Raw genomic sequence first — 14,640 nt, 5'->3', positions numbered from 1 at the left:
ACCTCTTTCATGATCTTCCTCTATCTGGCTAATGAGTATTCAGTTCACAGTGCTGTACTGCGGTACTTCCAAAGTTTGCATAACTGGGATAGGTTTTTCCAAATTGTCATATATGCATTTAATGTATATGTAATTTTCTAAGTTTCTCTGTAATACCAACCTGATAATGTTACTGGTATCTGATATCAGCAGGGCAATTAGTCTAGACTTCGTACTTTCCATGCATTTATGACTAGATGCATAAATAGCGTGTAATTAAACTTAAATAAGCAATAATAATAATAATTCGCAGCATTATAAGCCATTAAAGTCCAGGAACTTTCCAAATTGGCTTTCATAACCATAATTTTAGGATAAACTTAAGTCTAAATGTATAATATGCAGAAATTTATCTTCTCCTGCACGTTTTGCCTGTTTATGTGATGAAAAACTCGATTTCAAACAAGGAAATCCCTCCAGTCTCCGTATGAGATCGGGGGAACCCTGATAAGATCGCCACCTAGACGGGGTTCGAACCCAGATCTTTTTAACCCAAGGGCTTCGTCGAAACTAACTCAGCTACGGAAGCTCTTTGAATAAACGATAGTCACAGGATCGTTTTATTTTATTTTTCTCATCGATTATAGCTTACCTTTTCTCAACCAATTATATGCCATTTTGTAAATTATTTATGCGACTTTCATCCACGAAAGGTTGAAAACCGTAATACAATAATATCGTGGCTGGATTAAGGCCTTTAAAAATTATTTTCATTTCTTGAATGTCCCCAATAAATGAGGCGACGGTCTTACATCTGACAATGAAATTCATCTCCCATCTAAAATTCAAAATTCAAGTGTGATGGGAGATTAAATTTATCCCCCGCTATACTTGAATTTTTATGGTTTCTTAGGACAGGCAAAATCCCCCCCCCCCCGGAACAGTCCACAGAAAACACTGTGAAATGCACAGCTATACCATATTTTGGCAGAGCTAATGAGGCGAATGAAACACGGAAGCATAACATGGAAGCCAAGGGTTCCACCACAAAATATACCGTAGATGCGATCTTAAACATTCAGTTCTGGTGGACAAAGTGGTTAGGGTACCATCCCTCCCTAGCTTACGGGCTGTGTATTTGGATCTCGTCATGAATTCGAATGAATGTGAAAGTCTTTGAGCGGAAGTTGAATGTTATTGGTCAGGTGGGAAACTAAAATGTTTTGAAAAATTCCATCTTCGATTTCTTACAGCATTTTCAGGTTATATAAAAATATAAAAAATAAAAGAGATGATTAAAGAAAACTCGATGCCAACTACAATTTTAGAAACTTTCTTGGAAGAAAGTAACATGACAAAAAGAAAAAAAAATCTCCATAACCGCCGGGCTTCACCTGTCCTCCCTTTGGTTATAACCAACACAGATAGTAAGCGAAATAGTAATCTAGTAATTGATCTGTAAGGATTCACATCACTGTTGATATCAATGTTTATCAACAGCTCGAAAGGCTCCCGAAGCAATATGTGACTGCTGACTTCTAGGTCTCTATTACTGATCCTTAAGAGACAGTGCTATGCTTCATAAGAATAAATGTGGTGGTATTTCTCCTTGGACAAGGTGTTTAGAAAATTTAGTAATACTACAAGGTATGAAGGATAGAAATACTGATAAGAAAGTCATGCATTAGCTTTATCAGAATACAGCGATATTTGTTTAAACAGATAATAGGGACACTATTTCCGCATGCTTATGGGAAACAGTGCAAAGGACAAGCATTGTAATAACACGTGATAAATTATCAGACACACATATAGATGAAACTTATGGTGGATATCAAAATTTCTCCTCTTTTATAAAATTTGTTTGCTTGCTAATAAGCTTCTCATTTTAAATCAAAATCATTTTTGTACGCTATTACAGGTAATTTTCAGTAATATTTTCCGTTTATGAAATATGGGTTCACTTGAATACAAATTGAGAACTGTTTTTATATGAAAATAATCTATCATCCGCAGGATCTTACTAACTAGATTTGTCTCCTTTGAAGTAAGAAAAGAAAACAAAAACGTACTTGTTATTCTTCTTCTCACGCATTCTTTATTTTTTGTTATTATTTACTTAATTCCTTCAGTTTTCCTGAAGCAATTGCTTGCTTATAGTCGGTTGTTCAAATAAAGTCTTTGTCTCCGATTTTCTGTGATTCAAAAAGCATAAACCAGAAATTTCAACCCAATGTGAGATAGAGTATGCCTTTACAACTTTAAAATGTTGTAATCTAGTGTTTTGAAAAGTCGGAGGTGTAAAAATCTAGCATCATCACTTCTTCCTCTGCGCGTCTATCCCGCTTCTAATACATGGTCGCGTGTCACAACTGATGCGGCTTTTGTTAGTACAATCCCCTAACTGGCTTGTTATCGGCCTGCAGCTAGGGGAGGTGGGAATGTATTTTTGACTATCGCAGCGTGTGTTCATGGGGCGGTTTGCCTGTTCTGAGGGACGAAAAACCCGGGTTTCTGGGAGAAACTCCCCTCTCCCCTTATGAGACCGGTTAACTCACCTTTAGTCGAAAGAGACCAGATAAAGGTTTCTCACGTCATGGATAGGAGTCGAATCCAGGTCTTTCCGACCAAAGCGCTTCGTCTATACCGATTGAGCTACGGAGGCTCTAAAAATCTAGCATTACTAATTCATATGTAAAGAATGCCTTGATTCATAAAGATAATTCGCAACGTATTCTAGGAGTTCTGAATATTCGCGAATAAATAAAGAATGCGGATGAAATACCGTCCTGCATGTCTTATGAGAACAGTTATGTAAGACTGAATTTTTCGCAAACAGATAATTACCGTTGCAAGTCTTTTCTCTACTGACATACAGTTTCTAAAATGGTTCACTTGCCTTCTATTAGACTTTGATACAGAAAAGTAAGAAAAATACCTATCCTGAGGTGATAACCAATATTTGTAAACCATCAACAAACTCTTTGGCTGAAACTGATGATGTCGCTTATTAAGTAAATATCATTCAAGTGTGGAAATCTTAAAAGCATGTAAATAAAGTCAGCAAAGTGATCAAAGAATTAATGAAATTATCATTTTTCTTTAATACCCAATATCCACACCGTAATATGCATTAACCTATCATTTTCATAAATACATCCCATTGAAATAAATATTTGGAACGCACTGTTTTACAGAGAAACCAAACTTTCACGCAGTCCTGAATTGAGTTTTTACTCTCCTAGCCATACTGTGCGCCATACTCCGATAACACGAGTCAGATAATTTTGGACTGTTATTCCACTTTATTTAATTCATATTTAAAAGAAAGACACTTCATCTCATGATATACTTTACAAAAATTGTTTTAACTGGATTACGTTTGGGGACTCTGTGTGCTCCAATTAAGTTGTGCAACTTCATTTTTCCTAAGCCATGGCACAATGGTATCCAGAAAATTCACCAAAAACAGTTAATCGAAATGCAATTTATAGAATAACAATTTACCGAAAGGTAATTTATCGATAACCAGTTCATCGAACAATACTTGATCGAAAGACGGTTTCTTGAAAAAGCAATTCATTGAACTGAAATTAATTGAAAACACAAGTTATCGAAAGGTAATTCGTCGAAAACCAACAATTCATCGAATGACAAGCACACACACACACACACACACACACACACACACACACACACACACACACACACACACACACACACACACACACACACACACACACACACACACACACACACACACACACACACACACACACACACACACACACACACACACACACACACACACACTTATTTTATTTTCAAATTTCAGAATCTCGTATCTGATGTTTGTCTTATAATACAAATAGTATCATAAGGCGAATATCGGATACAATTGTTTCCTATTGAATAAGCATTAAAACTAAGATTTAGTCCTAATAAGTTCATACTATCGCTAGAAATATTTTACGATATAGAGTTCCAGCAATTTCAGAAACGAATATGATAATGTAAATAACATATAATATATTTGATTGTTTGCGATCATTTATTATAAGGTCACGTTATTTTAACGACTGTAATTTGCGTATTTATTTTACATACACGGTAAGGAATGCTATTTAACACCATTTGTTAAGAACATTTGTTCCCCACTCTCTTCTTCCTCCTCTCGGCCCTAATACTCAAGTATTTGGGCTGAGATTATTGACACTCGGTCCTTATGGTATCTACTGTCGGTTGTTTTTAATCGAGATTTCTTATCGTAGGCTTTTTTGGATTGCTAATTCTGTTTTAGTACCTTGAAATAAAACACTGTTTTAATTTGTTAAGCAGTATTTTGAACAATTGTGTTAATATTTATGGCTGTGATTAAAACAATACTTGCCTGCAAACCAGCAGAAAAGGACAACTTTTAATGGAATCAGCGGTTTGTTTATTTTCATCCATTTCCTGCATATTTGAATTTTGCTTTCAGGGTTTCGATTGGCCATCTCTGTATACTGTAAATACAACAGAAAATAAAGTAAACAAAATAAGTAGACTAATCATTAATGATAAATATACAAAAGCGTTCTACTACTATCGTAGTTCATAAAAGCATAGACCACCTAAAAGTAGAAAGCCAGAGTATGTGTTTATTAATATCTCCACGAATAGTAGTCTAAGAATTGGTTTATTTATAGGCTAATGTTACCATTCCCCAACGGATGGACTTCAATGCATCGCTTATCTCACTGATATGCTGCTTTGCATTTTGTCTAATATGCCAAAAAAGATCAGTTTGCACTGTATGACTATGTCGATCATCCTACTGTAAATCACAGGTTAGAGCGAAATCAAAAACTGATGTCACTTATAATAATAGACAGAACATTTTTTAATGCACTTAATGTTTGCTTGGTGACATAGATTTGTTCGTATACCGCATTCTCTGATAACTTTATTTAAACCATCGGGTTTCCATTTCCGTCTAAAGTTAATTGAAGGCTGATAAACCTTACAATATAAACAGGTGAGTAGGACCCCACCTGTTTGTATTGTAAGTTTTTTTCAGTTATAGTTACTGTCTAGCATGAGCATACAAAAATAAGCCAGTGAACACATACAAATACCAGGCACAATATATTGGTCTCAAAGGCTTAGTTTATTCGCCTTTGATTAAAATTAGTACCCATAATATTAGAGCCATATTCGTTACCAGGTATGATTTCGCTAGGGTCAAAGAATCCTGAAACTTCGTGAATGAGATGTTTAATGTTGTTATAGACTTCTTAAATTCTGGTACTGTTTAATAGGACTCCTTAGGAGTCTTTAGTATGACTCCTTTCTCGAAATCGAGATCGTCTCTTGTTCACAATCATCATTTCAGCAGATATTCTTTCTTGTTTAACCATCATGTCAGCAGAGGATTCCATAACTGAATGTCTCTTCTGAAATGGCCTTTTGACATAGGGATAAGAGCAAACGGATGTTAGGAGTCTCTTAGCGTACTTCATCCGTCTTCCCAAGAATAATGAGCCACATTTGGATATAAACACAAGAAGTCTTTATTGGCAGAATTTAATAACATATTATCCCTCCCGTGGCCGTACGATCTGGACTGGGGTAGATTTTCTACTCATTTTTGTAGAATATATTCCTCTTCCTCCTTGAAAACATATAAGTCCCATTGGACAGCAGCCTTGGCCATGTTATTATTTTGAATTCCGCCTCATCTTAAAGATTTTCTGCAGGATGTCAGGTCGTCGACTGCAACAGACATCCTCATATTGTGCTATTTATTTCTTTAAACTATCTTTATGATTTGGCGCGTTGCTGTGTGGAAAGGGACAGACTCTTGAACGATTGGCACAATATAGCCCGCAATCAATTATCCAATTCATCAATGTAGGACCGTAGTAAGTTTCAGTTCAGTACAGGTTATACAATACAGGTTATACACTGTTCCACCAAAGTAATGGATTTTGGTGAAACAGTGATTAATTTGTATTAATAAACACCACGAGGATCATGATGGTATTAAACTCTGTGTAGCTTCATAGTAACGTCCAACGACAGTGGTTGTGTATTAGAAAGATCAGATTTTGATTTTACTCACCGATTAGAGGAGCTCTTTCTAGGCATTTTTTTTCCAGAAATTCAGGAGTTGAAAATTTGCACAGCTATTGACATTTTTGCCTTTCTGGGAAACTCGAATTAATAACTCGATGTTAGTAAATCGACTGGAATACCCATCAATAGATACAAATAATTACTAGTTTAGACTTTACAGCATTGCCTGTGATCTAGCTAACTAAGAGAATGCACTGAACCTTAATGATAATCAGAGGAGGAGGGAAACCGACTGCTTACCGAATTTCAAAAAACGTAACGGATCAATTAAGACCAAATAAACTATCTATTCCCTTTTCATTTCTCTTTTGGGAAAGAACTGGCATTAGAGGATTTATTTATTTATTTATACACTAAATATTCATAAACGCTTACAAATATACAGCAATTGTTAATATCATGAAATGGTTATTACTAGTGGTTACACGCTTCGCAACCATATGCCTGGAGAAGGAGTGTCCTAGGTTCGATTCCCGTCGGTGACGTGAGGAGCTTAAGGATTTTCCTCAGCCATAGTCAAGTTAGCCGGTCTTGGGCGTGGACAGCAGGGTTTTTCCCCAGTTTATTCTGGGATTTTTCCTCCCAAAAAAAGCAGGTAAACCGGCCCCGTGAACACACGCTTCGACAGACAGGGGATAATACCGGGAATAAGGAGCAACCATCCTATTCCGCAGGATTATCGGTTACTGAAGCTTACGCGATAAAATGTGTAGGCCTGCGCGAAAGGGTAACATACGACTACAACAGTTTTGTTTGCAAAATATTGTAATTTCAGTATTTTTAAAACTTTCTACAAAATTTGTAATTATCGATCGCAAAAGTTTGGTTCCTTCGTCCCTACACATATAGAATTTTGCTTGATTGATGCATTTCAATAAAATTTACAATTCAGATCATTACAGAAATTTACTGAGCTACTTCAGGTTTAGTTCGAATTGAAACCCAGTATAGATCGTCCTCTTAGTTTAAAGCGGACTTTTCAAGGCAGTGTCAAGTAAACGCTTCGAAATACGTAAAGCAATTATTTCATTCTGCTTGGATGAAAGTTAGTTTTACGAAACATGCGTAGAGTGTTTATACAAAGATTACTGATTGAAATCGGATCAAATTTATTGGATAAGAGGTTAGATTCATTTGAATTAATGCCAAGGACAAATGGACTTAAAGCAATAATAAATCAGATCAGTTAACTCTGTTAACTGATCTGATTTATTACTGTGTGTGTGTGTGTGTGTGTGTGTGTGTGTGTGTGTGTGTGTGTGTGTGTGTGTGTGTGTGTGTGTGTGTGTGTGTGTGTGTGTGTGTGTGTGTGTGTGTGTGTGTGTGTGTTCGCTGACCAGTTGACCTATTTTTTCTAGAGTAAAACTGCAAATATCCGAAAGTAAAACCCCTTCTAAGAGACTGGCTAGAATTTTTTGGTTAAGCAGAAAAGTCCTCATAGAGGTGCTCTTACTAGACAGTATTCGGACTCAAATTCGCTAATCAAATAGTGAATGTTGCGCCAGCCTCAAGACTGAGTAAAAATGCGTCTCCATTGTTTTGGCACAAAAGGTTTTGAAACGATGCAGAATTATTTAATACGAATTTCAATGCTATTGAAAATTTACAATGAAAGAAAATAATTCTTTGATCAGCTGTTGTGTTCATGGATTATGTTATCATACAATGCTATTGAAAAACGCATTGCATGCTGTTAAGAAACGTATCTTTTTATGATTCGAGAATCATTGCGATACTTAATGAGGCTTTAATATTAATATTATGCTTTATAACTTAATGGATTCATTAAAACCTGGAAGAACCTACTTAGCATAGCATCAAGGACGAAGTGCTAATTCATTCTGGGTTGGAAAAACCTAAGTTAGAATCTTGTTTGTCTAGGAATGCGAGGGAATTAAAGGAGGACTTTTAACTGAAATGCGTATCGATCTCATGCAAGGCGAAAGAGATTTCCTTTCAAAATTCATGCAAACTGATTGGAGAACACACTCAGTTAACAGACATAATAAATTGTCCTCATAGCCTTAGTTTCTTCGCCATAATTCTAACCAACAAAGCATAGTTGGTTTATTTGAAATAACAATTCGACTTAAGTGTTCTACCCTAAGGTGAATAATATGATAAAAATTGTTATTAATTTAAAAGTTAAATTTTTAATTTCCCGATGAGCATGGAATATTTAGTTGTTTATAAATATCCTTCTATAAGGATATTCAAATCTTAAAGTTTGGAATTACTGAAACGATTTTCTCAATGCTCAACACTTAATAGTGTAAACAGTGATATGATTAGGATAAGGAACAATATTTTCGAAATGTCCTTCGAAATCTTCAAAATATTTATTTTAATCCTTCTCTGACGTTCTGCCTATAGATCAAAGTGCAAAAACATCGCGTAGCCATGAAAATATTGAGAAAGTGACATTTTTGGTTATAATAATAAAAATGTTTGGTTATAATAACGGAGGTTAATATCTACAAAAAAAAATAAATAATAAATAAAACATTAAAAACGAACATCACTCCTAAATGTTTTTCCTTTAACTTCTGTTAATTTCTTAAACTAAAACCAAAAGAAAACAAAATGAAAATTAAACAAAGAATTGCATGTTATTACTTAAAAGAAACTTGGTAATTTTCGAAAATCTGTTGCAGATAATTATTTTCATGGTTGTTTCAAAAATAGTTAATTTCCTATAAAGATGTGGAAGCGACCTCATAAATGGTGATTACAATTTAAAATAATATGGAAAGTGTAGATATTTATTACGATGATTTTATTATTTTATTTTCTGATATTGTCGAATGTTTTGCCCAGAAATCGGAATTTCTTTCAGTGGACACCCAGGAATGATCAGAAAACTTAGGATATATAAAGGGTTTCGACAAAGTAGTGATAATATTTTTAATTCAGTTATTTTAAACGACATTTTTGATAATTACCCTACTTAAAACTGGATAATTATCCTATTAAGATTTCATAATTAACCTACTTACTCCTGCAGTAAGTAGGTTAATTTTCAATTCTTACAAATAACTCAAAAGCCTTTTGTGCGCATACGTGCAATTTGCTTAATGAGTAGGTGTCGAGATGATGACTGCTTAATAAAAACCTCAGTGTGTTTTATGGAACTCAAAATTGGAGTCAGCGTTCGTGTGCAATGAGAAATTACACCATTTTCTCAAGTTTGTGCACTTAGCGATAAGGGTATCTAGGGATGTGCTATAATCAGTTTCAAAACTTGGCATGATTTGCAAAAGTATGATACTACCAAATTCTTAGTAACCTTCTAGTTCCTCACCCTTATACTTTATATGGATTTATGTAAACAGTAAAGTGAAGATATCAAAAGAACCAAGTTGTATATATTTTTCTTTGTTAAATTATTGTCCCTCTTAAATAAAACTGCTCTACAATGCAACCAACTTCATTTATTCCTGAATTTATCGCTCCTAATTTTTTCTTCTTTATCAAATTCTGTCATTTCTTTTCATGAACACTTCTACAGTACCATACTTACATTAAAAAAAAAACAGATGTAAAATTTGATAACAATAAGTATGATTAAAGCAAAGAGGCTGATTTATTCAGTTTAAGAGTGAATGTCAAATGCAATACTTTTAAGGTGTAAACTAGGAGAAAGACATGCATTGTGAATACTGATTTTATAATATGATGATATAAGAGTTCCACTAAACAGTTACATTTGTAATGGTTGTGTGTTTGTGTAATGCCTCGACTGGGCATTACACGAACGCACGCACACACACACACACACACACACACACACACACACACACACACACACACACACACACACACACACACACACACACACACACACACACACACACACACACACACACACAGGTGTCCAAAAGCTAAGGATGAGCTACATTTTTACTTGAATATGAAAAAATCATGACTACAGACAAATGCGGACATAAGTTTATTGCCGGCATGCTAATAAATTATATTATACAAAACTGTGTTATAAATCTCGTACAAATTAAATTGTAATACATTTTTGAGAAAAAGTTATTACAACTTTTATAAGGACGTAGTTAAGGAATTAATGCACAGGCTTACAGAAAACTATGCGGTGAGGCATTTCAGTATGGAATATGTATACCTCAAACTGCGATGCAGTTCTCACAACGTCCTACCATGCTTAGCACTAAGTGATTCAGGAGTTCTTGAGTCAAACTGGCCCATTAATCCTTCACAGCAAGGATAAGTCCTTTTTTTCCTGGAGGGGAATTATGAGCAGCTATGTATCTCCTATTGCGTCCCAGACGTATTCTATGGGGTTAAGTATGTGCACCATTTGGAATGGGTTAGATTCAATTAATATCCTCGGTCTACAGAAGAATCTTTACTGCTCGTGTACGATGTGCTGTGGCACTCATCGATAAAATTTAATTCTTCGCTTACAGCACCACGGAACAATCGAATATGACGTTGAAGAACTTTGTTGCAGTATCGTTCACCAGTCATGGTCCCTTTTTCCAGCACTTGTAGCTCTGTGCGTCCATTAAACATAAGACCTACCAAACATCATGACCCTGGCACCGCCGTATCTTTCAAGAACATTCCCACGATGATAAGCAGTACCGCTTTCACGCCAGATCGAGTGTCGTCTGGAATGGGAGAAAAGACTACCACGACTCTCATTGTAAAGATTACATTAGACCATTTTCTAATGTGCTCTTTATAAAGGTCTTTACATTGTCCAATTTTATGGATACTGCACCATTCAAAATGTGCTCTATGTGTGAGGAGTTGTGGATAAAGGAATGCAGACTACAGTCCTTCAGGCTTATAGGCCTACTTTTCGCAGACGTCTTGCCACAGTTTGTTGAGATACCCACGTAACTGTGCTTGAATGGCACCGACTTGCAAGCTGACTACCGTTGTGCGGCGTTTGTTTTGTTTTTCCTGTAATAACAAAAAATCTGTTTTTGTGCCTCATAGTAGAGCGATACAACACTTAGCCAAACTTCTGGAATACATTCCATTGGTTTCAAACGTTGCCCAGAGCCTGGATAAAACGCTGTGGAAGATTCCAAACTCTCAGCCAATATTCGTAATTCTGCCGCCTTGAAGCTTTCCAGTAATGCTTTCCAATAATTAAACCCTACGCGAAATCATCCAGAGGAGGTGTTTGAGACATAAAACAAAAGTTTGCAACTTTATTCCTTCACGAAAAGAGCTTTCTTCAACACAATTTGCTGCGCAGTCTTTTATCTTGTTGAAGGTTATCACGCGAACCCCTTTACGCGCGATTTGAAAATTTCATTGTGAACCCGATTTCTACTGGAAATCGTCAGTTATACAAATTGCCACAAATTGATTAGTCTGAATTTGCGGTTGCAATATTCAGAAATAGTGTTCGTACTTAGGTTTTTGGACACCAGTGTGTGTGTGTGTGTTAATAGTTAATAAAATTAACTATTAAATTAATTAAATTTATATAATTTATTTAATTTTATATAATTTTATTTAAAGAGAAAGCTACTTGTTAATTACTTATATATATATAAGTAATTAATATATAAGTAATATATAATCCTATCTCAAGAAATATACTTTGAGAATTATTTATTCTTGATACACCCCAAATCTTTTAAAATATTCCTCAATAAACGAGCTGCCCTCATAATTGAATCAATCGACTGTGAGATGCGGTGATTGATTTATTCAATCCAATACCCTTGGAGGGTAATGGATAGCAATACTGTAGCTAATGAAGCTCTAACTGAGGCTCGGCTATTGCTGTTACCCTCCTACCATGATCAGAGTTTAATAATAGCTCAATAACCTTATCCCTACACTGTCCGCTACAGATAACGGGGAATATGAAAAGCATTCTTGCTTCGCCCCTTTAAGCCAGTCCTTATAAGGAATAATACTCAAACCAGGATATTTGCAATAAAATACAAAATATTAATAATAGCTCTTGGAATGATCAATATTAGATCCACGAACCCGTTAATTAACAACAAAGAAATTGCACTGGCGTGCATAGCTTATGACATCTAAAAGAAATTTAGCTGTAATTTAGTATTCAAGTATACATGAGGCATGAAAATAACAAGCATTTTTCCCTATCACGTAAAACTGCTATACAGAACATCGTAGGCGCTTTTGTTTATTAAGTAAAATAAGCTTTTACTTAACGAATGAAACAGTTAAAATCTTTTATTCTGTCTTGTTAAATTATCTACTGATGACATGCTTCTGATGTCACCTGACTTACTCGACTTTGAACAATGGAAAATTTAGCAATCATCCTTACAATAAAGCGCTCTTTATATGTATATATGTATTTGTATTATATGCGAACTTCAATAATACGATTGCCAGAAAGGTGTGTCACTATATTATATTATAACATAGTATAACTATTATTAAGTTGAAGATAATGCGAAAGAATAGAGAACGTATAATAATGACGTAATTATTTATCTTTATTCCAAAGTTTATATCGCTTTTGTATTTAGTTAGGTGACATCAGAAGCATGTCATCAGTAGATAATTAACTGTAATTTAATTATCTACTTCCGGAGATAGGGGAAGAGAGGTCATCGTTAACAGTTGTTTCGCAATCTTTACATCGTAAGCTGTTCTTTGTTTTTTTTATTTTGACACAGGAAGGAAGTTATTTTGTCGAAGGTATTTGAATGTCGAAATTTGCACTGAAGTAAGTAATCTATTCATCTAATAACTTAATAATAGTGCGTATCAGATGTTTCGTTAAAAGATGTGATTGCGAAACAACTGTTAACGATGACCTCTCTTCCCTATATCTCCGGAAGTCAACAAACGAACATCTTATCCAGAATATAACCATTAACATTCGTATAAGAGTAGGAATGCATTTAAAAGTAAGTTATTAAAATACAGTCCGTCTTTTAATGACATCCATTCGTTATAAAATGACCTTGTTTCAACCCTTCACTTCTTGTAGAGTTAGTCAAATACTATATCAGTCAATTTGTCTCTTTGGTTACAATATAATAATTGCGGTTTTATATTGTTGATGACCTTAACATTTAAATTAGTGACCGGTTGGCTAGAATTAGTGTCTTACCAGAGGAATTGGCTATGGCTGAGGAAGATCCTTCAGCTCCTCACGTCTCCGACGGGAATCGAACCTAGGACACTCCTTCCCCAGACATATGGTTGCGAAGCGCAAAGCCACTAGGCTAACCGCGCAGACATTAGACATAAGGAAATGAAAAAAAAAAGTTCTTACCTTCCTATGTCAAATATTCATTTCCATATAGTTAACAAGGGGAAGAACTCTCAGTAAAACTAACAACATCACTATTTCATTAATTTATGTTATCAGTGAAGTTTAAGTCCGTTATTTTACATTTTAAGGATCAGAATAGGTACTAAACCAAACTAGTAAAGTATGCCAAATAAATGCTTTAACCTCAGTTACGTGTATGTAGTAATTACAGGCCTGTACGAATGTGATCCCGTTAAGAAAATAAGTGATATATATATATATATATATATATATATATATATATATATATATATATATATATATATATATATATATATATATATATATATATATATATATATATATATATATATATATATGGAAATGGTTATCCCAGAAAACTATTTACTTTCAAAGTGCATCGTAATTGGTGGAATCCTATCAGTTTCTGTCTTTCATCGTTGAGACCTCGGCATCGATCAGTATCAGTCATTATGATGCTTAAGGAATGTCAGAAGTGTCACTAGTGATATCCATAGCGTAGCTTTTCACGGTCGTTCAGAAAATGACTTCATTTTTCAAATTAGCGTCATCAGTTTGCGGTCCAGTTACAAGAGAACAACATTTCTCTCTCTCTCTCTCTCTCTCTTTCACTCTTGTGTGTGTGTGTGTGTGTGTCTGAAATTATCTAATCTTTCATAAATTTTCGAAACATTATCGTATGCATTCTGTTTATTATATTGTGAAATAAGTTGAAGTCCTTTCTTTGAGCAGACAATTGAAAAATCCCAAGTTCAATATCTGCAGCAGCAGTTGAAAGTATGGGAGGAACAGTACTTTCATGACCTTAGTTACGATAATTTGTACTACTGAGAACTTTTTAATCCTGTGGTGAATACACAAACAAATGATCAGTACCTGTTAGTGTCAATCTATTCTGTGAATGGCTTTGGTTACTATGCCTGCCAAAACTTAACTAATAGTTGATTTAACGGTTGAATAACCGTATTTGATTAAATAATAGTAGTTGATTTAGTAATTGTTTAATAATAGAATAAAGCAGTAGTTGATTATGTAATAGTTACAATAGTTATAATAGTTACATAATAGTAAAATAATATTTTACTATTATGTAATAGTAAATACTGCTATTATTTTACTATTAAAATAGATTTAATAGTAAAATAATAGCAGTTGATTTAATAATTGTTAATTTTTTTGATAGTTGATTAATAATAGTTGATTATATAATAGTTGATAATAGTACTTCATTTAAAATAGTCGAATAACAGTAGCTCCTAATCAAA

This window comes from Typopeltis vanoorti, chromosome 2 (assembly GCF_054136105.1).
Source record: "Typopeltis vanoorti isolate ZY-2024b chromosome 2, IOZ_Tvanoo_1.0, whole genome shotgun sequence".
Taxonomy (NCBI): domain Eukaryota; kingdom Metazoa; phylum Arthropoda; class Arachnida; order Uropygi; family Thelyphonidae; genus Typopeltis; species Typopeltis vanoorti.
The sequence above is the reverse complement of the archived record's forward strand: the minus strand, read 5'-3'. Positions refer to the sequence as shown.